The 24,732-nt window shown below is 42.4% G+C and overlaps 1 protein-coding gene across 1 annotated transcript in view; it reads left to right on the top strand.

Moving 5' to 3' along the window:
- Positions 1-24,732, top strand: part of FAXC (failed axon connections homolog, metaxin like GST domain containing) — a 64,130-nt gene that overhangs the window by 26,475 nt on the left and 12,923 nt on the right. The window lies entirely within an intron of this gene.

Genomic DNA, 24,732 nt, shown 5'->3' with positions numbered 1-24,732 from the left:
TAAATTTATTAATTAATTGTAGAAATTTGGGAAGGCTTGGAAAAGCACAGGGAATGAAAATAAGTCACTGTAATCTTATAACCTATTGCTAACAACCATCACCATTTTGGTGCATATTTTCCCAATATTTTTATGCATAATTTTGAGTCATGTGTGTATATATATGTATTTGTACACATATATATTTTCCATTACTTCTATTGTCTTATATTTTTAAGTATTCTGTACTATGTGATTCTATGTGCCTGGTATCACACTTGGTACCAGGAAAACTCATATAAGAGTCATCAGACAAAACCCCACTTTGCCTTTTGCCTTTTTTATATTTATGTTCTATTATTAATTCTGAGTCTATAGGTGTGATCTTGAAGCAGATAGAGAATAAGACGGAATGCAAATAAGAATTGTATAGTTGTTGCCGTGTTAGCACCGAGAGCCCCAGCTACGGCCATTAGATATGAAATTAAGGTAAGAATAGAAGACAGAATCCAGTACAAAGTCAAAGTAACACCACTCATTTGACAGATGAGAAAACTGAGGCACAGAAAGGCTGAATGACTTGCCACCAGTCACACACCCAGTAAGAAGTGGGGCCAGGAGTCAGATCCAGGCTGTCAGACTCAAGACTCCTGCTAGTCTGTGACCCAAGGACTCCCCCGAAGTGCCTTACAAATTGTGCTTTAAAGCGAAGTTACATTATGTTAGGACGACTGCCAGAACTTTAACTGTCAAGTTAAAATGTGATCTCCAAAGTAATTTTTAAGTATCTTTTATTCTATTGCTCCAGGAAGCCAAGGATAGAATTAAATATGGAGGGTCATCGTTGGTTTAGAGATCCTGAGCTTGGTGAGGGGAAGCCATACCGTTCCTTAGGCGGCTCACTGCCCAGCCTCCAGGCTGAAGTGCGAAAGTACTTGCGGAGAAATGGCTTCTTTTTAAGGGCTGCTCCTGAAAGAGCCAAGTGATAAATGGAATTTGTAAAATTTGTAAATGGAAGCAAGAAAAAAAAGCTGATTTCCAGCAAACTTCACTTTACTAATAAAAAAATGTCGTATACTTCTCTTTTCTTCTTCTTCTTTTTGGCCAGTCTAAAGCCTTTTATTGAGTTAGAAAATGGCTCGGAGTTTTTATTTTTCAGAGTTCTTGTTGACACAAATGTTCTTGTCAACACATTTGTAAGAACCAAATTTGTTGGTTATTTTAATAAACACAAGTTGTGATCTTGACTACATATTTGCTGAAGAGTAAGGGCATGCCAAGTAGTACTTCCTTCAAAGGCAGTAAAAATGAATCGTTTGCTGCTTCATGTCACCTTCCTAAACGTGTGTAATGACAGTGTGGCATAGTTTTCCAGAATGATTGTCTTTTGCTGTTGAATAAAGAAATCAAACAATTTTCTTTTTCAAGTACATAGATATTTGGGTGTTCACTTAGTTTAGAGTTAAATAATTTGCAGATGATTGAAACATTCTGGTTAAGCTTTTGTGATTTGTGATAGAAAGTCTTTAACCCATTCTTAAGCAGAAATGTCTTTGGGGTTCCTTCTGTCCTTCCAGACTGGGAAGGCTCACTAGGAAGCAGTGTTGATGCTGGTCAGGAAGCAGATGGACTATGGAAGAGTCAGGGAGACTCAGGGAGGGGCGTGTGTTGAGGGAAAGGTAAAGAGAATATGGGTGTGATTATGCCTTGAAGTCTAGGTCAAAAGTCTTAGAAAGGCAGGATGCCACACTGTAAACCTCTTACACCTCTGGCACACCAAGAGGAGAGAGAGCTGGTCTCAGTGAGCTGAGAATCCTGTAATCCTAGCACTCTGGGAGGCCGAGCTGGGAGGATCACTTGAACTGAGGAGTTCGAGACCAGCCTGAACAAGAGCGAGATGCTGTCTTTGCTAAAAATAGAAAAATTAGCCAAGCATCATAGGAAGCACCTGTAGTCCCAGCTACTCAGGAGGCTGAGGCAGGAGGATTGCTTGAGCCCAGGAGTTTGAGGTTGCAGTGAGCTAGGCTGATGCCATGGTACTCTAATCCAGGAGACAGAGTGAGACTCTGCCTCAAAAAAAAAAAAAAAGAAAAAAGAAAAAAAGAATCCAAAGGAGAAGGCTGGGCTCTTGTAGGAAATAGACTGAGGGAGGGGGATGAGGCAGCCACACACAAGATTGCATTCTGATGCTTCTGGAAAGCAGGTTTGATAAAGTTGACCAGAGCTAAGAGTTATTAAGAGCATTGAGGTGGCAGCCCCTTGTGTGTGAGGGGGCTGGGTTGAAGCTGGGACTGAGTTTCTGCACTCATCTCTACTGACCCCTAAGGCTCAGGGTGGGGAACAGGCTGCCCAGGCTAGGTTTGGTGATTATTTAAAAAAGCTATGTGTTTATCTGATCATGAGGAGGCCGCATAGACTACTAAAATCCAATCTGTCTTTGCTTTTAATTGGACTTTTATAGACCCTGGGTGGCGACACAGTAGTTATCTCATGCGAAAAGTAGATGAATAACTGGTAAATAGAGTTGGTTTGGGAGATATAATCTTATAGTAGGAGAATAATAAAAATTCAGTTTCAGTTATGAGGCTCAACTGAGCACCAGTGGTGGTCAATAAATATCTGCTGGATGAATGAAAAAAAGAATGAATGAATGTTAGGACACATTTAGCAGACAGACAAGCATGGCTTCAGGATTTGTGGATCTGGGAATACTTTCTGAGCAAAAATTTAAATTTGTGAATGCATTTAAGGGGTAGGGTCAGAAATAGTAATGGGTTGTTACAGTGGAAACTGCAGTTGCCTCTCAAAGAATGTGTGTTTCAGCCATTTCTCCCTGGTTAGAGGCCTTAGGAGGAGAGTGTACTTGTGATGACTAGAACTCACACGGAAGAGTAATTCCTTCAACTTGGGACTGTGTGGTCAAAGACACATGCCTTGACAGTGTGCTAGGCTTTTTGTGAGGGGCTCAGGAGTCAGTGGTGAACGTGTCGGATACAGTCCTGAGCTCCCAGAGCTGCCACTTGATATTGTGGGGAACCATTTATAAAATTGCACTGGTGAGGAGTGGCACACTGGAGAAGTGTGAGGTGCAGTGAGCGCATTTTTGCAGGGAAATGAATGTGGTGGTGGTGGTGGGTTCCAGGAGGCTTCTTTGAAGAGGTGACATTTCAGCTGGGCTCTGAAAGTTAAGACCAAATTGGGCAGGCATGTGTGTGGGTGTGGGGAACGGAGGTGGGGCAGCGAGTAGAATAGTGAGGACTAGAGCAGGAACATTGTACGTATAGGCCCGGAGATCAACAGCAGCTGGGAGCTTTCAAGGAACAAAAAGGTGGCCAGTGTGTCTGGAAATCATGCGAAAGCAGAAGCAGGGGTGGCAGGGGCTGAGGCTGTACGAGCCTTACGTGTCTCATAAATAGTGCTGGGGTTTTTTCTAAGAGCAGTGGAAATCATCAGAGGTTTCAAGTTTGGGGGTGGCATGATCCTATTTACATTTAATGTGCTGGAGGGGCCATGAGTAGATTTGGTGGCCCAAGGAGGAGGCTGTTGCTGTCCAGGAAAGATAAGATGCCATTTGTACTACAGCTGTGGTGGTAGAGTTGGGCAGAAGGTTATGGATTAGAGCTATGTTTTAGAGAGAGAATTGGCAAAATTTAGTGGGGAGAGAAGTGTTGATGGAGAGGGCAGGAGTGGGAGTGATCAGGTTCTGGACATGAAAACTTAGTGGAAGAAATAGCCATTCACAGAGCTGGAGGATACTGGAGAAGAGGGGAAGATCCTGAATTTCCAGGATCTTGTGGGTATGCTGAGTTTGAGATCCCTATGAGTCAGACACATGAGTGAGTGGTGCAGTATATGATAAAGGTAGCCATTATCAGTGGAGAAAAAACAACTAATTCAGTAAATGGTGCTGCTGCAACTGACTAACCGTGTGGAACAAAATAAGTATAATTCTGACTTCATGTCTTAAACCTGAATAAATTTCAAATGAATTAAGCATTTAAATGTGAAACATAAAACTATGAGGGTGCCAGGATAAACTATGGAAACCTTTTATAGAATTTTGAGCCTGGGAAAGTTTTTCTAAACATGGCACTAAAGGGAGAGAGTATAAAAGATAAGTTGAATTGCTTGATTACACAGGGAAAAAGAAAACAAACATCCTGTTATGTCAAAAATCACCATAATAAAGTTAAAAATGAAATAAGCTGGAAAAATGTTTGCAACATGTGACAAAGAATTAATATTGCTTAATATATGAAGAGCTTCTACAAATCAATAAGAAAAGTGAATACCCTAGGAAGAAAATTGGTCAAAAGACATAAAAAGGCAGTTTATAAAGACAATATGAATGCTGAATAAATACATGAAAAAAATATTCAGCCTCTTCGGTAATCAGAGAAATGCAAGTTAAAAAACGAGGCACCACTCTGTCGATCAAATTGGCAAAGTTTTGTTTTTGTTTATTTTCAAATGATACAAAGTGTTGACAAGGGTATGGAAGAGGTATTATACTAACATACTTTGGTGGTAGGAGTAAAAATTAGTACATACTTTCTGAAGTTGAATTTTATAGTTTTGAAAGATAAAGGGTAACAACATTTCATAAAATTTTGACTATTGAAATACTCAACTTATAATTTGCTTCCATATAGGTAAATTTAGTTGAAATCCAAACTAGTTGAGGCAGTTGCAAGAGAACACTTTAATATATATATATATTTTTGAGACAGAGTCTCACTCTGTTGCCCTGGCTAGAGTGCCGTGGCGTCAGCTCACAGCAACCTCAAACTACTGGGTGTAAGCAATCCTACTGCCTCAGCCTCCCATGTAGCTGGGACTACAGGCATGCACCACCTTGCCTAGCTTATTTTTCTATATATTTTTAGTTGTTGAGCTAATTTCTTTCTATTTTTTTAGTAAAGACAGAGTCTCGCTCTTGCTCAGGCTGGTCTTGAACTCCTGAGCTCAAATGATCCACCCATCTCGGCCTCCCAGAGTGTTAGGATTACAGGCATGAGCCCCCACACCTGGCTGACACTTTAATATGTTTAAACAATGAGCATGCAAATGAATTATTTGAACATTTATTCTTTATCAATTATGCACCAGCTGCTATACTAGGCTCTTAGGAAACAAGAATAAGAATGGTCTCTATGTAGCCTTAAGAAGCTTATAATCTAGTAGTGCTCAAGCTTCTAGGTCTAAACAAGCAATATCCTAGGATGTGAAAAATTTCTCACATGATCTTGGAATACCTATTGTAATCTTTCAAAAATGGGGAGAATAAGAAAAATGTCAGCAGATGGAGATAAGAAATTGTTCTTATTTCCAATGGAGGAGGGCAAAGTAGATTTGGATAATGAAATAATGAATTATTAAATAGATGGTTGGTTTTCATGACCATCATTGGTTCATTGTGAATAAATCATATCAAAAAGTAACTACTGTGTCTTCTTGATTTGCTGGACTTAGATAATCTCTTGATTTCTTCAAACCATTGGATACTATTTCTTGTCATGTTGTGGGGAAGATGGTTGGTTTTCTAAGGAGGCTTCATGGATGCATATGGTGCCCCCAAGGATCCTTGAGTGTTCTTGTGGGGAAGAGAGGGCTCTCTAGCAGGTTGGACCTTCCTCACCCTTCCTTCACTTAGAGATGCTCCTCTTTTATCTATTTATATGTTGAAAATCAGTTGCCATTTTGTTTGACAGAAGTTTTCCCTTACCAAAGGAAAAAGTTTGAAAACCCCTGGATTAGATTGAGGTGGATTCGTGGCTGGCTGGTAACCACATCCTCACAGTGTTGATTAATGGATTAATATCACTTAAAGAGAGCTATATAGAGACTCTGCTCTTGATTTATCAAGTTCAGTACTTTTCTCAATGGCCTGGTGACAACTAAAGGCATGCTTAATGGTTTTTGAATGACACTAGATGGAAAGATAGCTAAATAAGTATGGGAGAAATCAAGAATCAGAGCTTTCAACACTGACAAGAGGGAACAGAATAGGAATAAATGTGAAATTCTGTACCTAGGTCCAAAAATCAAATGGCACAAATACAGGGTGGGAGAGACAATGTGAAAAAAGACTTACGGATTTTAGTTGATTTCAATCTCAATATGTCCCCAGTGTGATGGGCTGCCAAAGGAGCTGTGAAAAACCTCCTGCATAAACAGAGTATAGTGTCTCAGCTTAAAAGTTATTTCCTCAAGGAAACCTTCTGGAACTTTCTCCCAGAGTGTGTCTGGCAAGCCTGGTCCATGCTCCCAGGCACCTGGCTTTCTTTTTCAGAGAACTCCTTGTACTTTCTCATAATGGTTTGGTTTGAGTGTCTCCTCAGCTGGGCTCTGTGCTAGGCCTGGCAGATGCCTCCTCTGTCTCTAGGGCCTGACCAAGTGCCTGGCACATCATTAGTCATCCAGCAAATGTTTGTTGAACAAAGGTGTGTAATGATCAGCTTGGGATCCATCTTTTCAAAGAAAAATGGGCAAATCTAGTGTGTATCTGGAGGAGGCTGGTAGGAAGGTGGTTAGTGTCAAAAAATGTATGGGAGGAATTTGAGGATGCCTGGCATGCATAGTCTGGAGAAGTGAAGCTATTAATATAAGGGTCATATGCTAACTTTTTTCAAATATTTAAAAATGAGTAGTGACTTAGGTGTTGCTGCAGATGACGGGTATGGTAGAGGAGAGGAGAAGAAAACAGAGGGGAAGGTGAGGTGTATATTTGGGGAAATGACAGTAGCTTACAACTCAGGGTAAGGCGGAACTTAACAACAGAGCTGTCCAAAATTGGGAGGGCCTGAGTCTTATGATGTGGCCTGAGTTCCCTTCTCCAGATGGGATTGGGTGACCAGCATTATGATAGCTTAGGAGGGGTCTTTTTTTACAGGTGCTGAGATGGTTATAAAAACTCTCTGGGGGTCTTTCTAGTTCTAATGGTTTCATGATTTTATGTTCATTCTCTAGAGAAAAGAGCAGAGTCATTTTTCCAAGTCATAAAACAAGGCAGAGGCTAACGTGGGATTCATTGAGATTCATTGACTGGCATTCTGTTTGTGCTCTTGGATTGTGATTGATGTTTAGGCTGCTGCTCATGCCCACTGAAGGCTCAGTGCTTCAAATGATCTGTATTTATAGTATTCTATATCTCTTGTTATTAAATCTATGTTTCAAATAGTTAATCTTCCACTTCTGTTTTTTTAAGTTTTAAATTATTATGGGTACATAATATTTGTATATATTTGTAGGGTACACATGATGTTTTGATGCAGGCATACAATGTGTATTAATCCAATCAGGGTAATTGGAGTATCCATCACTTCAAGCATCTATCATTTCTTTGTGTTAGGAACATTCCAATTCCACTCTCTTAGTTATTTTAACTTTTTTTTTTTTTTTTTTTTTTTGTGCCCATTGTTGCCTGGGCTACACTGCTGTGGCATCAGCCTAGCTCACAGCAACCTCAAACTCCTGGCCTCAAGCGATCCTCCTCCCTCAGCCTCCTCAGTAGGGACTATAGGTGTGTGCCACCACACCCAGCTAATTTTTTTTATTTTTAGTTGTCTGGCTAATTTCTTTTTATTTTTAGTAGAGATGGGGTCTTGCTCTTGCTCAGGCTGGTCTTGAACTCCTGACCTCAAGCTATCTGCCCGCCTCGGCCTCCCAAAGTGCGAGGATTACAGGCGTGAGCCACCATGTCTGGCCTCTTAGTTATTTTAAAGTATAACATAGCTTATTGTTGACTATAGTTGCTTTGCTGTGCTATCGAATATTTTTTATTCTGTCTATCTGACTACATTTTTGCACTTATTATCCGTCCCCTTTTATAGGCTATTTTAATATATGGTCTTCCTACTCTGTTTAATTAGATCATGCAGCAGCACCTGATAGAGATGCCCAGGTCATTGCCATATTAGGCCCTCAGGCCTAGGCTGAGAGCTACTTGGAACGCGGCAGCCACATACCGCACTTGCCAGTGAGAGTGGTGGGGGAAAGCCCTCACAGCCAGGCAGCGGAAACAGATGAAAAACAATAGGCTACATCTATGCACATGTTAGCACATTTGTCATATGCTGAGTAACTGTGCACAGAATCAGATGAGGAGCATGAAAACATAGGTGTAATTATGCCTATTATAAGAAAATAATAGACACTAAAAGGAATGTTCTGGAACCTTAAGGCAGCGTTTCCTAATGCAGGTTCTAAGTGTTCTCAAACTACAGGGGCCTGTTTTGGACAGTGGCTCTCAGTTCTGGCAGTTCATAGAGTCACCTGGGGAGTGTGGGGATTTGGGTGTGTGTGCTTTTAAAACGCAGCTGCACAGGCCCACGCCAGGCCAGTTAATTCAGCGTCTGGGTGAGGGGTCTGAGGAAAGGTATTTTAAAAACTCAGCAGTGATTCAAATATGTCTGTAATCCAATACAGGGCAGGGGTGGAAGAGAGAAGGGCCAGATAGGGAGGCATGGAAGGTGCCAGGTGAGGGTACTGTGGCTCGGTTTGGGCAGGTACCAAAAGGGAGAATATTATTCTCTTTTGTAAGGGAGGTGATAAAATTCAGAACAAATTGGGCCTACTTCACAGTTTTGTTTGTGGGCCTGTCTGTGTGGTACATAGCCTGGCTTGCCCTTCTTTCTATGTCAAAAACCTGTCATCTAGACTGCAGATTGTTTTTGTGTGAGGGTAAATCTTAGACAGTATTTTTAATAACACCTTGAAGATACTGTATTCTTCCAACACCCTGAGAGCTGGTTATTGTACAGATGAGAAAGCCACGTGAGATTCACAGAGGCAAGGGAATGGGTGCAAGGCCATTCAACTGAAGGCAGTGCTTTTCTTCTGCTCCAGTACAAAATCTGTCTGTTTGCATTGGTGATTTGTTAAAGTCGCCTGCAAGAATAGTAGTCATTTGACCTGGAAACCATAAATTCTATTTTTACCTGTATTGATTGGATTCCGGTGAGTGCCTAAGCCTTTTGTAAGTTCATACTGGAGTCCTGTGCTCACTGATTGAAGTGAAAGTGATTTACTCTGAAAAGCCTTTACATATTATTCAATAACCCTAAATTGCTGGCTGTTCTCTAAGGGAGAGGGCCATTAGATTGCATACTCAGACAGCATTAACTCCTCTTTTCTCTCATCCTCTGCAGTCCAGACTTCCGGAGGGAGGAGGGAAGGAGGGAGGAGGATGAGGGAGGAGGGAGGAGGGAGGAGGAATAGACAGCCCGAGGGCCTGGTATCGTTCCATAGCCAGGGATTGTGGTCCAGGCTCCAACAGTGTTTGCATTCTTATGGGGACTGGACAGTTGAGGCCCTGATTTGTGGTTCATTTCTTTTCCATTTTCACTGTTCCTATCTGAATTGATAAAAATATGCTGATTATTCATGAAAACAAAAAATTACTTTTAGCGGAATAAAATTAAATGCTAATTGGTACCGAGTTCCTAGAAATCTTTGTGGCTTGTTTAGCAGCACAAGTTGGTTGGTGTAATTCTGACAGGCACTTGGGTCTGTACTTTATCCTGGGGCTATTCTAGCCTTATCTTCTTCTGTGAAAAGTAACTTTGACTTTGTGTTTAAATTTCCGGGTTCCAATTCCCGAATGATTACAATAAAAGAAAAGAACAAGAAAATATACCTCACAAGATAGCACTATGTAGACAGTAGGCATTTAAAAATCTTTATCAGTACACGTCCTCCAGGTGTTTATGTGCTAGAGATGAATGTAGAAGGAGAGGGCTCAGCACTCCCCCTCCACCCCTGCCCCCGGGTTGCCAGACGGAAGCACCCCCTGTGTGTGTTCTCCTGGGCCCACCTGGGTGCAAGTCAGGGGAGAGTTATAGATAAGTGATGACCTGGTATATCCTAATACATTAATAAGTTGTTCGGTCCTTGGTCAACCTAACAGCATATTTTTATTTATTTAAATTATTCAATTTGTATAACCAACCAACATTTAAAAAAATTGGAAAAAAATTCGGTGTCTTCCATCATTCTGTCACCTAACTCAGTAAATGTTTTCTATTTTCTCGTACCTTCCACATGCATATTTTTATGAGATTTCATTTTTGATGTACACATCTCTTTGTATGTTGTTCCCTTTTTTAAAACAAACACTAAACATTTTTCTGTGTGTTGACATATTTGAAAAATTTATCTCTTTTAATAGCTACATGATATTTCATTGTGTTGGAAAGTACTATGTTAATTCCTTCAAAATTAGTACAATTATTTTTGTATTATAGATAACTCTTAAATATCTTCATGCATTACCTCTGAGGAATTATTTACTTGAGATAAGCCCATAGGAATGAAATTACTGGGTGAAAGATTAGGAGCATTGTTAGGTCTGTTCGTAGGCATTGTCATAGTGCTTTCCAAAAGAGATGCAAAATTTACTAAGTGACCGGTAAAAGATTGAGGTACGGTGTCACTAAGGTGTTACCAATATCAGGTTATATTACAGAAAAATAGTTTACCACTTTATTCATTGTAAACTGGTGTCTTAAGTTTGCCCTGTTTTCTGATTTTTAAATCACTCGTAAGAATAAACACTTTTCTTTTTGAGTTTTCCTGATTATGTTTCTTCTGTGATTTGTCCCAATCCTTTGTCCATTTTCCTATTGAATCTTGAGGGTTTTTAAAAAATGTAATTTGGTCTATTTATATTTCACAGTTTTGTCTTTGAGTGATGTTTGAGGCAAATATTAACTCAGACTCACATGTGAGTCTTAAAGGTGTATGTGGATGGGCACTCTGACCTAGGCTCATCCTCTCCACGCCCATCCCAGCTCCACTGGAGGCATTGCAGTGCTTGTGTGGCCCTTTTGTCCAACACGTGGGGACACGGCACTGAGCCGGCACCCTGTGGTGACCAACACTCCTTCCATGGAGCCGCCCTCTCCCATAGGCCTTGCCCACACAGCCTGCCAGTGCACCCCGCTCAGTCCCCCCAGCCTCCCTTGATCTCTGACCCCAGATGCACCTTCTCTCAGCAGTGTGTTAGCCCCTTACCAGGTGTACTCCCCTCTCACTGGCTGAGCCTGAGCTCTCCCTAGTATCCCCCATCCCTTCACCTTCCTCACCCACCTGTGCCCCAGTCAGCCCCGTCTCCTCACCATGCCACGTCCCACCCCCACCCTTCCTCAGGCCTTTGAGTACAAATTCTCTTCTCTCTCTTCAACCCTTATCTCTTTACCCGTTCCTTCTATCATATAAGTCTGCCATCGTTAAAAATACCACCCACTTCTGTCCTGTCTCTTACCTTCCCTTCATGCAGAAGCTTATTTGAAATGTAGCAGCAGTCCTACTCTTCCCTGACCTCCCATTCACTCCTGGAGCCACTGCAAACTGACTCCTATGCACTGCCCCCCCCCCCAATTGCTCCCAAAAGGGTGAATAACACTCTACCATTTAATGGCCTTCCTTTTGTATTTTGGAAACTCCCACAGGAGGTGCGGCATTGAGGAGCCTGTCTTCTTTGCTGTGATGCTAATGGACATGAGATTTCTTGGATGTATTAAACTACAAAGGACTGAGGCTTTTTCCTCCTCTGGAGGCTTCACCTCCCTTTTCAGCTCCACAGATGCCCAGCCCCCTTCTGAGGAGGCTTTAGTGTCTTGCTGTTTCAGGTGATCCCCAGTTGGGTTTAACAACGACTAAAACTCATGCCAGCACTCACTTCACGCAGCACTGTTGTAAGGGCTTTACTGGTATCAGCTTATTTGCGTCTCACAGGGATCCCACTCATGAGGAAATTCGGGCACAAAGAGGCAACTTGCCCAGGGACAGCCAGCTAGTGAATGGTAGAGCTTGGACTTGAACCTAGCCTAGGAGAAGGCAGAAGTCACTGGTGAACACTTTGTAGCCTTTCATATTGATGGTTCTCAAGATTCCACCCCCACCCTCCAGTCCTCTCACATTTCACACTCCCACATGTTTATCTCCAGTTCTAACCTCTCTCTTAAATCCCAGCTGTTTTCTAGATCTTCACTTAGATATCCCATAGCCACCTCAAATCCAGCACATCCTCCCACCAAACCCCCGACCCCTTAGTGAGTAGCACCGCCAGCCATTCGCTTGCTCCAGTTGGAGGCCAAGAAGTCACTCTGGATTGTGCCTTCTGCTCTCTCTCCCACGAGCTTTCGAACCCCTGTACTGCCTGGGCCCAGCTTTCTTTCCAATCTCATTTCTGAACTTCCAGCCCTCGCCTGCTGTATCCCGACCACGCTGGTCTTCTCTCCGCTTCACAGACACACCAAGCTTATTCTGACCGTCAGCCATGTGTCTCAGCTGTTTCCTCTGCCTGGAGTTCTCTTCCTTCAGGTCTTTGCTTTGTCAGATCTTCTTGACGTTCATGTCTCTGTGTAAATATCACCTCCACACAGAGGCCTTCCCGACCACCCAGTCTAACGTAACTGTCAGTCACCCTCTATCATGTCACCGTCTTTAATCCTCTGCATAGCACGCATCACTGGCTCATGTTTTCTTATTCCTTGATTGATTGATTTATCATCTCTTCATGTGGTGTAAGCTCCAGGAGAACAGTGACCTTGTCTGTTCTGTTCGCCACTGTGTCCCAAGCACCTAGAGCTTGTAATCAAAATAATATTGATAAGAGCTGACATTTATGGAGCATTTACAGTGTGCTTAGGCAAATAGTAATGTAATATATCATACCTAATCTCATGTAATATAATACCTACTCTCATATATAATATGTATCATACATATTACACACACAATATATAATATAAACACCTACTATATAATATATATATCCTCATGCTAATATAACAACAATACTTATTCTCATATAGGTTTGGGAGAATTAAATGAGGTAGAAATTGTTTTCATTAATTCTCACCAAAGGCATATGAGGGCAAGTTTTATGATTATGATTATCTTTGGTTTGTAAATGAGGAAACTGAGGTACACAGTGGTTAGTTAACTTAGGATCACATGACTAATAAGAGGCGGGGTCAGGCTGGCCCTGGGAGTCTGGCTGCAGAGCCAGGTGCTCAGTAAGTGCTTGCTTCCTCCGTGGGTGGACACAGTTCATCACCAGAGTGCTCACCAAACGCCTCCATCTCCTGCCTCTCTTCCACCCCACACCGTAGGAGAGGCCCTCGACGTCTCTTGCCTAGATTTTGCCACAGCTTCTTAGCTGATGTCCCAACCTCCAGTTTGGGTTTCAATTCCACTAGAGTGTTTACTCTAAAATATAAATCAGAACTGTAGACTCTCAATTCTTCTTAGGCTAAAATCCAAGCCCCATTTCTTCACAGCCTGAATTCTACTCACACCTCCACCTTCGTTTCCTACTTCTCCCCTGTATGGAACTCTATTCCTACCTCACCATGACCCTAGTTCCCTGAATACACTGTGCTGTTTTGCAGCTTCATGCCTTTGCATAGGCTGTTTCCCCTGCCTTGGTTTCCCTGTTTTTTTTTTTTTTTTAGACAGAGTCTTGCTCTGATGCCCAGGCTAGAGTTTCAGCGGTGTGGTCACAGCTCACTGCAGCCTCAAACTCCTGGGCTCAAGTGATCCTCCTGCCTCAGCCTCCCAGTAGGTGGGACTACAGGTGTGTGCCACCACACCTGGCTACCCTGCCTTGCCTAACCTGACAGGTTCTCAAGAGTCATTTTCACTTAATTAGAAACTTTCTTAATGTCCTTCATAACCTCCGTCAACTTCACGGGGCTACTCACATTGGTGTTCCTCCTCAGTGCTCTTCCTTGTGTGCCCACTTCCATCAAGGAAGTGCTGTACTGCATTTGTCTGGGTTCCTCCTGTGCTCCTCCCCTCCTCCACTTTCCACCAACCTGCCTGTGGACATTGTCATCCTGAAGGAATTGGGAATCGGCTGACTGGCTTCCCTCTAACCCTGGTCCCTAGCAGAAGGCCCAGTAAACAGTAGACACTCAATAAGTATTTGCTGAAAGAATACTAACTTCCCAAAGGACTTTGAGGCAGTCCACAATGTTGTAATGTATATAAGACAGGCAATATAATATATTCATCATTAATACAAAATTTCAGAATCCAATTAGAAAAAAAATCATTTCGTGGAATGAGCTTATTCCTTGAATTGGGCACAACTTATCTTTGAGCTTTTGGCAACCAAGATAAAAAGGGAAATGTGTGGGACAGGTTTGTGTTTATTTTCTAAGAAAAGGAAACACAGATTCTTCAACTGGGAGAAAGTTTTTCTTGATCCTGAATTCTGGGAGAAGATTTTTCCATAGATGTTATGTAAGGGAGAGTGGATTTCCTTGTGGACAGAAACATTTGTAAAAATTTTTCTTAATAAAAGCTTAGAGTTGAATATGAATTGAAGCTGCAAAGGCATTTCTTTGGAGACCTACTCTAATATAGTTCCTATATCTTTTTTTCTGATCAAATTTAGTACAGGAGTAGAGCTTAGAGAGGCTAGAGGTTTTGATAACTTGCCCTATAACCATGGCACAGGTATCATGTAAACTCATTTTTGAATAAAACTTATTTCCTAGGTGAGAGAGTGCAATTTTTTGGTGACCTCCAGATGTCTATCTCTTCCATTGTATTGGTAAATAGAGGTCTTATTGCATTAGACACCAGGTGGTCTAACCTTGGACATTCTCTTATGAGAATCTGAGGTACTTGTTGTGCTGCCTGGTTAGAAGGTCATCTTGCTCCCCTGGGCAGTGCGCTAGCACACTGTGGGGCAGGACAAAATCATTCTTCATGAACAATTAGCTCAAGCACCTGTACACTGCCTTGGATTGAGCCACAGAGTTCTACACTCTAGAGTTCCTTGGCATCAAATATTGGAAGAGCTAATTTTGGTCTAAAAGATTTAAGGGCAAGGCATTATAATAAAATATTTGCCATTTGCTAAAAAATATATTTATTGAGCAACTACAATTTACTGGGCACTGGGGGATCCGTCAGTAGATCTCATCGTCTAGTGTGATTTCTGCCATGACTGAATTTACAGTCTAGACAAAATTGCAAGAGAACCATTTTGTCAGGGCATCGATGTACAAAATAAACCCTAAGTAGCTGAGTTCATTCACCTGTCAGAGGAGGGTTATATAGCATTGTCCATTTAAACATTGGAAAATGTCTGCCAAATATTATAATTTAAGATTTAGCATAGTTGATACACTTTTTCCCCTCGACCCATTATTAGTGAACAAGATCAGGTGATTTTGATTATTTTGTGGTGGCAAATTTCAAAGACAAAGAAAGGTAGAATGGCACAATGAACAACTCTATAACCATCACCGAAGTTTAATAGTTGTTAACATTTTGTCATATTTGCTTCATCTGTATTTTTGGTATAGAAGTATTTTAGAGTAAATTATAGATATCATGACATTTGACTTCTAAATGCTTTTGAATGTAGCTCTGGGAAATAAGGATGCTTTCCTCCTGTAGTAGGCAGTCTCCGGGGTGGGTCACGGTGATCCCACCTCCTGGTGTGTATCCTCTTGTGTAATCCTCTCCCCGTGAGTGCAGGCTGGACCTGGTAATGTGCTCCTAACACATAGAATATGGCAGGGGCAGTGGGATGACCGTTCCAAGATTCGTCTTCCATCTTAGGCGTCCTGTCTTTCTTCCGCTTGCTGTCTCACTTGCTTACCCGGACAGAAGCCAGCTCTGTTGTGAGCTGCTCTGTGGAGAGGTCCATGCAGCAAGGAATGGAGGTGTCTGGCCAAGAGCCAGTGAGGACCTGAGGTGTGCTGACAGCCATCTGAGTGAGTTTGGAAGTAGATTCTTCCCCAGTCGGTTCTTGAGATAACTGTAGCCCTAGCCAACATCTTGACTGCAGCCTAATGGGGAGACCCTGAGCCAGAAGCACCCAGCTAAGGCTGCCTGGATTCTTGACCCGCAGAAACTGTGAGATAATAGTGTTTGTTGTTTTCAGCTGCTAAATTTGAGGGTAATTTATTATGCAGCCGGCAATAACTAATACTCCTACATTGCCCCAATCCCGTTAATCCCGGTAGATGCTTCTTTCAGCTGCTGCTGAGCTGTGAAGAGTCAAGCCGGCCTGTCAGCAGAGGAAAGGTGGGTGGCAGGCACCCGATCTCAGTTGTCTCAAGTTATTAATATTTAGAAAAAAGGTTTTTACATCTTTTAGAAGTACAGCCTTATCTTGTAGTCTCTCCAGGGACTATGATTATGTAAAATATTACCCATTCTGATTCTAGCAGAAATATTCTCATCTTGGCTGTGAAGAAAGTGTGAGGAAAGATGTTAGAGCTTGGCACAGGAGGTTTCTGTCTCTGGATTCAGGGATCTCTGAGAAGGAAGTGTGCACTGGGGAAAGAGTCCCATGGCCATTCTTAACCATTTAATCGTCAGGTCACATGAACAAGAGTGTTCAGCAGGGAAATACTGTGGTTTCCTGCAGAGCAGGAGATAGAGACTCACCCCTGCACCTGAGCAGAGGCGTCACACAGAGTTTTGACGTGATGTCCAATATACTGATTGGTATATCATTTGGGGTACAGGACTCCCATGGTTAAAGATGCGGTTGATAGCAATTTGATTTCCTCCCGAGGGATCTGTGCCTATGGGGTTAATCTGAGCAAGGATCCCCACTCTGGGCAGGTCCTAAACAGTTGTGGTGGTTAAAAATCTTGACCAGTGTTTGGTGACTGCTTAGATGTTTGAAAGTGGTTGAGGATCCTGGATTCCAGGTGAGGTGAAACTTGGGATCTTTCAGGAATGTGGAGTCTTTTTGCAGAGTTGAGGCTTCTCTGGCCCTGGCGGCCAAACACAAACCTCGCACTAGAATCTATTACCATTCAGCTTCCTTAGAAAAGGAGATGAACTTAAATTTTAACGTGACATTGTGTTCTGTCTGATGTGTTGTTTTATTAACCAGATAGTCTTTATTGAATAAAGAGATAGAACAGCTGGTTCCTTTGATTGCCCAGCACAGGACAGAAAAGACAGAAATGAAATTAAGGGGAAGGCTGCCCTAGAACGCAGTTCGAATTGAGTGCTCTATGTTCTTTACCCTCAAAAAGTGTATTTGGGAAAGTGAAACTGGGGAGAGAAACTCCTATAACTTTTACAGTGTTCAGATCTCACCATGTCAGCTGAATGTGTCGTCAGACTCAGAAACAACAATATTGCTGCAACTTCAAGAAGAGAAGTAGACAAAAAGGCTGATCATCAGTGAGGCGGCAGCACTGACAGCTTTGCTGTGGTTCTTTAAGACTTCCAGGAGCTGCTGTTTAGTGATGGTGAATTATAAGTGACCCTGAGCAGGCCTTTGCCCTCTCCCGAGGAATACTTTCCTAATCTCGATTGCCCGTGTGTGAAGTGTTTCCAAATCCTTCGTCCAGGTTTCCTAAAATTACAAAATATGCCCATGGATGCTCCGAGTGTGTGATGTTCAGAAGGTGCTCAAGACACATTACTAGGAGGCCTGAAGGACAGAAGAGCAAGCACAGCCCGTTCCTTAGAGGGGGAATTTACATGCCTCCTGGTCTCACCTATAGGGGATTTTAAGAGCTGGGACATCAGTAAAGAAAAGATTGGGAGGAAGAGACAGGGTGATTGGTATTGGTGATTGGGGGAGAAGGTTTCGAGATAGCTCATACATGCTGAAAAGAAGGAAATTCTTTCTTGTGTGCTCTTTCAGAGAATCTTATAGAAAATTACAGGAATATCTAGTTGCTTTCTAGAATAAAATCTGAGGAGGGATTAAATGAAGGGGCTTCTTCTAATATTTGCCCCAGCCCCTTTATCTATTCCCAGACTGTGAGCCAACTGGTGCAACTAGTAGATGTCAAAGTTGTCGAAGCTGATGATTTTATTTCTGAGATTTACCCATAAGGACTGTTAATCACCTCAGACATAAGATAGCACCCTCTGCCCTCATAGTTGAAATAACTATGCAGCGATTTTAGAGCATGCTGGGAATGTGATCAAGGGCTCTTTAAAAGAAGTGGCCTGTGCTATATATTATTTGACAAAGAGAGGTCTGATCAGGATTGTAAGATGACAGGAAGTAGATTTTATTTTTCCTGTAGCCTTGCCCTCTGGGAGATTCACATGCAGAAAAAGAGCTTAAAGTCTGTGTTCTTCGATGGTTGGCTGGTAAGATTACTGTGACCTCCTGTGCTTTCCTTGGGGAAAGCACTCAAAATCTTTGTTTCTCAGTTTTCCTTCAATTCTCGGTTAATTAAAGGTGAGAGAGGGATAATTAGAAATATGAATGGTGCCCACATTGACTTCACTGTAATTATCTGCTTATAAATCTTGTCAGTGCTCAAGTATAGGGAACTCTATGTTGGTGAAAATCACAATTGCTCTTTATTTCTTTGACTTACAGAAAAATGAGTCCTTGAAAATCTTTTGACTGTTCTTTTTAATTTCTCTCTTAAACTTATATTTTCTAGCACAATCTTTTCTCTTTTGCCACTTAACAGCATTTGAAAATTTAGCTAAATTGCGGAAGTGGAGCTGACAGTGAGCAGTGGAAACTGGGGAAAGAATTAGCAAAGGAGGAAGGAGATGCAGTTCAGAGGTTCATTTCTGTGGCTATTTCCGATGCTCTGAAATAAACTTTCTATCCACCATGCCATAGTGATACATGTGAAAACAAGTGATCAGTTTTTACTTAGAAGTATGTTAGTGAAGATTAGGCATGGGTGCTGTGGTAGAATCAATATGGCCATAAATTTGTGTGATTCCAGAGGAAGGAACTGGGATCAATGGTGGAAGTTCTAAGGAGACATCTAACCACAGAATAGTTTGCTTTGCCCAAGAAATTATGGGGGACAAATCTCCAGCAGGGTTGGGGTTGGGATGGGTTTGGGGAATATCTGGTTGGAAAGTGAGAGAAGGGATTTTTACACTGGAAGAGAGGTTGGACTGGTTCTGTCCACAGGCAAGTTACTTGTTTTGATTGTTGGCGATGAGTATAAAATAATTCCTTATGTTAGAATAGCACCTTCTAGTTTGCAAAATGCTTTCTTACATTGTTATGCCTTTTAATCCCTACCATAGCTCTCCATCCTAGGAAAGGACAGAGATCAAATGTATTTAAGGCTATCATAACCTTAACTCATGGTTTCTATTGTGACAGGTACCAGATAGAACAGTGAAATAGAGGTTTACTTGCCTGCAAGGTGCTTAAGAAACTATTTGAGGACATAGGACATACACATAAATTAGACTTCCAGATGGCTGTGTGAATTACCCGATGAGTGATCTAGATCAGTGTTTCTCAAAGTGTGGTCCCTGGAGCCGCAGTATCAGCATTACCTGGGGTCTTGTTAGAGATGCACATTCTCGGGTACACTTCATACCTACTGAATCAGAAACTACTGGGGTGGGGGCATCAGTGTTTTTAAAAAGTCTTCCAGGTGATTATGATGCATGCTCAAGTTTAAGACCAATGATACACTCTAGTCTAGCCAATACTTCTCAAACTTTAATGTGCAGAAGAATCACCTGGAACAGTGCCATGCAAAATGTGGTTCAAAAACTGCAGGCTCTCCAGTTTGAGAAACACTGACCTGAAAGCTTGTTAAACACAGATTCTCTAGTCCCATTCCCAGGCATTCTGATTCAGTTGGTGGGACCTGAGAATTTGTGTTCCTAACTAACTCTCAGGGACTGCTGGTGCTGCTAGACTATCCTTTGGGTAGCCCTGCTCTAAGCAGTCTGTGCCTTTGGGATTTAGCAGAGGAGTGGGCAACCAGAGGTCCCAGTAGACTGGGCAGTGTAGGAAGCTGTCATGGAGTGGAGGAGGTAGGACTTGAATTGAGTCTGAAGGGGAAGGTTAGGCTTAGGTAAATGGAGGGTATTTGGGGCAGGGAGGATGGGATGAGCACCCACATGTTAGGATGCAGTAGAGCATTCACAGGAGGTAGACCTCGGCTTGTCCTGCCTGGGTCTGGAGAGTGTTGCACCCTATCAGCTCTCATGCACTGTCCCCAAGAAGGAGGCTTAGAGCCAGGCAGCAGGCAAACAGCTTAGGGTTGTGAGCACTGCCTCAGTTGTGCTGTATATGGTCCTACCCTCCACTGGGACTTTCAGAACCTTGTGGCTCTTTGTTCCCTTCTAGTCACTTGGTTCTCTTGCTTGTCGAGTTCAGCTGGCTCCAACTCTGCAGTGTGCTTGTTCCCTCAGTTTGGCCTGAGTCTTCAGGCTTGGATTCTGGCCATTCTTCCCAGATTTAATATTGATTTCATTCCCTGTGGATAGCTGTGTGGCTTTGCCCTCCATCACTCACCCTTCCACCCTCATCTCCCAGCCATCATCTCAGCTAGGACTAGTGGGGATGAAGGGCAGGTGTGGAGTTGGGGGCCAGTCATCTCCCGCATGCTTTTGTCTTTGCTGTGTCCTATTATCTCCTGGTCAGCCCTCTGTTGCTGCCCATGGCAGAAGTGGAAGACAATGTGAGAAGGACCACAGGTCAGGCTTGGAGATCAGGATAAGCAGTCTTTTTTTTTTGAGACAGAGTCTCGCTGTGTTGCCCAGGCTAGAGTGAGTGCCGTGGCGTCAGCCTAGCTCACAGCAACCTCAAACTCCTGGGCTTAAGCGATCCTACTGCCTCAGCCTCCCCAGTAGCTGGGACTACAGGCATGTGCCACCATGCCTGGCTAATTTTTTTCTGTATATATATTTTAGTTGGCCAGATAATTTCTTTCTATTTTTTTTTAGTAGAGACAGGGTCTCACTCTTGCTGAGGCTGGTCTCGAACTCCTGACCTCGAGCAATCCACCCGCCTCGGCCTCCCAGAGTGCTAGGATTACAGGCGTGAGCCACCGCGCCCGGCCAGGATAAGCAGTCTTGGGTTAATGGAGGTCACTAAAGGTTTATAACTCATGGTCTATGATACAGTCAAATCACAGTGAGCTCAAGTCTGGAGCACAGAGAGCAGATGTCCATCAGGGCCCCTTAACATTCTTGTTATTCATGGTTCCACTCAGTTATTCCACTCAGTTTTTGGTCATCCTTGGGTGCCCCAATGGTTTTTACATCCACAGTATGGCCTTTCTCACAAAGAGGAGCTGCCTGAACCGCCAGGAGAGGTCATATCAGATTCCAGAAATACCCAGGACCAGCTGTCATTCCCCAGCCTTTCAGTAGAACCAGCTCCTGCTACTCCTGCTGTGGGCTCTCCTTCTCCTGCTCCACATGGGCCCTCTGGCTGCTTGGTCACTGTCTTTGTATTTCCTCACTGGTCTCTGCTCTCTGACAGCCACTTGAAGACCCAGCCATGGAGGTCTGTAGAGTCACCCCAGCAGCTTGCTGCTATTGGGATGTGGACTCACAGTCAGGAGGGCTCTGCGCCCTTGGGGAGGTGTTCCAGGTGCTTGGAATCTGGCCTCTGGTGGAACATACCCTGGGTCCCTCCATGCCTAGGACTTTGATGTTTCCAGCCTTCATTTGCCCTCACCAATTGTTCACAATCCACGTTCCCAACCTGGAGGCTGGCAGGGAGACTTAGAGACACTGAGATATCTCTCAGCTGCCTCTGCACCAACGTGCTTCAACACCCAGGCCTGCTCCTTCAGTGCCCTTCAGAAGTGCCCTTAGTGTTTTGTTTTTGCTAAAACCTTCTGCTCGCAAGATCTGGGGCCACTTTGGGAACCCTGGGAGTGCTGCAGACTGAAGCCTTTAGCTTGGCCTCTTTGTCTCTAAGCAGAGTCAAATCTAATTCTATTTCCCTTTTAAAAATGTTTTCTGCCAAGCTCCCAAAGGCCAAAGCTGGAACGATTTGAGCAACAAAATAAGTAATGAGAGTATTCGATTATAACCAATAGAATAAAATAAATATCCATTAGTGCATACTTACATAAATAAATAATTGAATACATTAGTAAATGGGGAAGAAGGGACAGTAGTATTCTAATCAATACATGTAGAAGGAATGAGAGGAATTGAAAATGGCAATTGAGCAAACACCGCAGTAATAATTGCTTCAGATGACATCCACCGATGGCTGCTAAAATTAGTGGGCCAAAGTTTGAAGAGAAACAAGATATTTGTACAGTCTCAAAGTCTCTCTCCCCAGATAATTAATTGCAAATGGAAAAATAGTAACTTTATAGTGAAGAACCCTGCAGCCACCACCTTTACCGTGTGGTCAAGGTTAATATCATTGGCGGTAAGACATAGGGACATTATATGCTCTGAGAAGGTGTATTAGTCAGGATTCTTCAGAGAAACAGAACCAATGGGACATAAAGAGATTTATTATAGGGAATTGGCTTACACGATTATGGAGGCTGACAAGTTTCAAGGTACACAGGGTGAGTTGGCAGCTGGAGACCCAGGAGAACCGATGATACAGTTCTAGTCTGATGCCAGAGGCCTAAGACCCAGGAAAACTGACTGTGTAGTTCCAGTCTGAAGGCTGGCAGGCTTGAGACCCAGGAAGAGGCAATTGTTTCCACTTGAATCTTAAGGCAGGAAAACCCCAACGTCCTGATCTGAAGGCAGTCAGGAAGAAGGAATTCGTTCTTACTCAGGAGAGGGTCAGCCTTTTTGGTCTATTTAGGCCTTCACCTGATTGCAGTTTGCTTTACTTAATGCCAATTTCATCCGGAAACACCTTCATGGGAACACCCAGAGTATTGTTTGAACAAATATCAGGACACCCTATGGCCCAGTCAAGTTGATGGGTAAAATGAACCATCAAAGAAGGATACATTATTATTATTATACTGGCCAAAAATGCATGACCTAATCTAATCATTAGAAAACCTTAAACAAGCCAAAACTGATGGATTTTTTAAAAAATAACTGACCCGTATTCTTTAAAAGTGTTAATGTTATGAAAGATAAGGAAAGACTAAGGAATTTCACAGATTGGAAAAATTTCATAGACTAAGGAGACATGACAACTAAGTGCAATGTAGGATCCTGGAACAAAAAAGGACATTAGTTGAAAAACTAATAAAATTTGAATAAAGTCTTTAGTGCAGTTAATAGTATTATAGTAATGCTTAATTTCTTAGTTTTAATAGATGTACTGTGGTTATATAAGATGTTAACATTATTGGAAGCTGGTTGGAGAGAGTGTACAGGAACTGTGCTATTTTTGCAACTTTTCTGTAAGTCTAAAATTATTTCAAAATAAAAGTTTGAAAAAGCTTTTTGCCAGCAGGTACTCTGAGGACTTTTTAATGACAGAGGATATTTTTATATTCTTTACGTTTATAATTGTCTCGTGTATGTATAATTTTGCATCTACCACTCAACATTTTCCAGATACTAAATTTTATCCATATTTTTTTGCAAACACCTATAAAAACACTCTGATTTCTGTTCTTTTTTTCCCCTTCTGTATTCTGTATTCCTTCCTGACCAAAGCATCCTTTTGTACTTTCACTGCTCAGCCTTCCTCCTGCTGTTCCATGAGGTCTTTATCTCTGAGATGAAGATCCATGTGGCATATTGTGCACTGGCCAGAAGTCAGGGGACCTGGTGCCAGCATTCTCAGTCTGGTTCTGTTACTGACTCACCCAGTGTCCTTCCAGCTTTAACGTTCTGAGACCAAATGGCAAATTTTGGCTAAATGCTATATGCACTAGTTGACTATGGGTTCAAATGATTATTTTTTTCTTTTTATCAAGATCCTATGTACTCTGTTTTTAGGTTTTCCAAATTTTTTTTATCTGTATATATATTTTTTCATCATGCCCCCAAAGTCTTTGGATTCTACAACAGACTTGACAAATGGGTCCTTCAAGGAAAGCAACATTTTCTTTCTTCCCATTTATGTATGTATGTTCAGGAAGCCATTGTTGCTTTTTCATTTTTTTTTAAATTTTGTTTTCTTCTCTCTCAAGCTATGTATAGCTCCTCTCACAATAGCCCTACAGCCCCCCTGCGGCATCTATTTTGTGGACTATTCTGTGTTTGGACCTTGAATGTGTCGAGCTGTGGCACAATCCCATAGGGAGGATTATTTGGCTATCAGCTGATACACCCCTCCTGCCCTAGCAGGACAGCACAAGAGCACCAGGGCCGGGTCCCTCTGCTCACCTGCACTAACTTAGCGGCAGGGGGATGGCAGAGCATGGAGCCAGCACCCCTCTGCTCACTTGCATTCACGTAACAGCAGGGGTATGGCGGAGCCATGGAGCCAGCAGGATGCACCATTAGGGAGTAACTCACACTCTTGAGAACAAATGATATCTAGTTTTTCTTTGCAATTTTTGCCCAGTTTTATCCCTGTTTTCCCAGTAGGCTTTGATACTGGGGTAAGACTCAACTAATGAAGAAGTTGGTTGACAATGGGAAACATCTAAGGCTCTAACATGGATGACTTGAGTGTCCTCACCAGGAAAGACAATTTGGTTAGGTTCAGCATATTGTACTAGCATAGGTATTCCTTGTTCCGTAAGGAATATATAGTAGAAATGATTTTTTTTAATCACTTCCAGCTTCATTTGTGCTGTATTGGTTTGTTAACTTATGTTCCCACTTCTAGTTATTTCCCCTCCTATCTCACCTGTGCACTGTCATTGGATATTTAATTTCCTCAGTTTGCCACTCAAGAATGGTGAAATGGGTGGATATTCTTAGAGTACAGTACATAGAACCAGGCCAGGCATTTAGTAAACATCACACAAAAGTGTGTTAAATAAAGAGATGACCCTTACTTGCAAAGAGCTAACCATTTGGCTGGAAAGATAAAATGCACAAAGAATAAACAAACCATTTGTAGAGCATTATGGAAAAATTGCCTCTCAAGAGGCCTGAGAGAGAAGTGGCAGGATGTGTCTTCTG

The sequence above is a fragment of the Lemur catta genome, chromosome 2 (assembly GCF_020740605.2).
Source record: "Lemur catta isolate mLemCat1 chromosome 2, mLemCat1.pri, whole genome shotgun sequence".
NCBI lineage: Eukaryota > Metazoa > Chordata > Mammalia > Primates > Lemuridae > Lemur > Lemur catta.
Note: the sequence above shows the minus strand (reverse complement) of the source record. Positions and strands in the feature narration are given on the sequence as shown.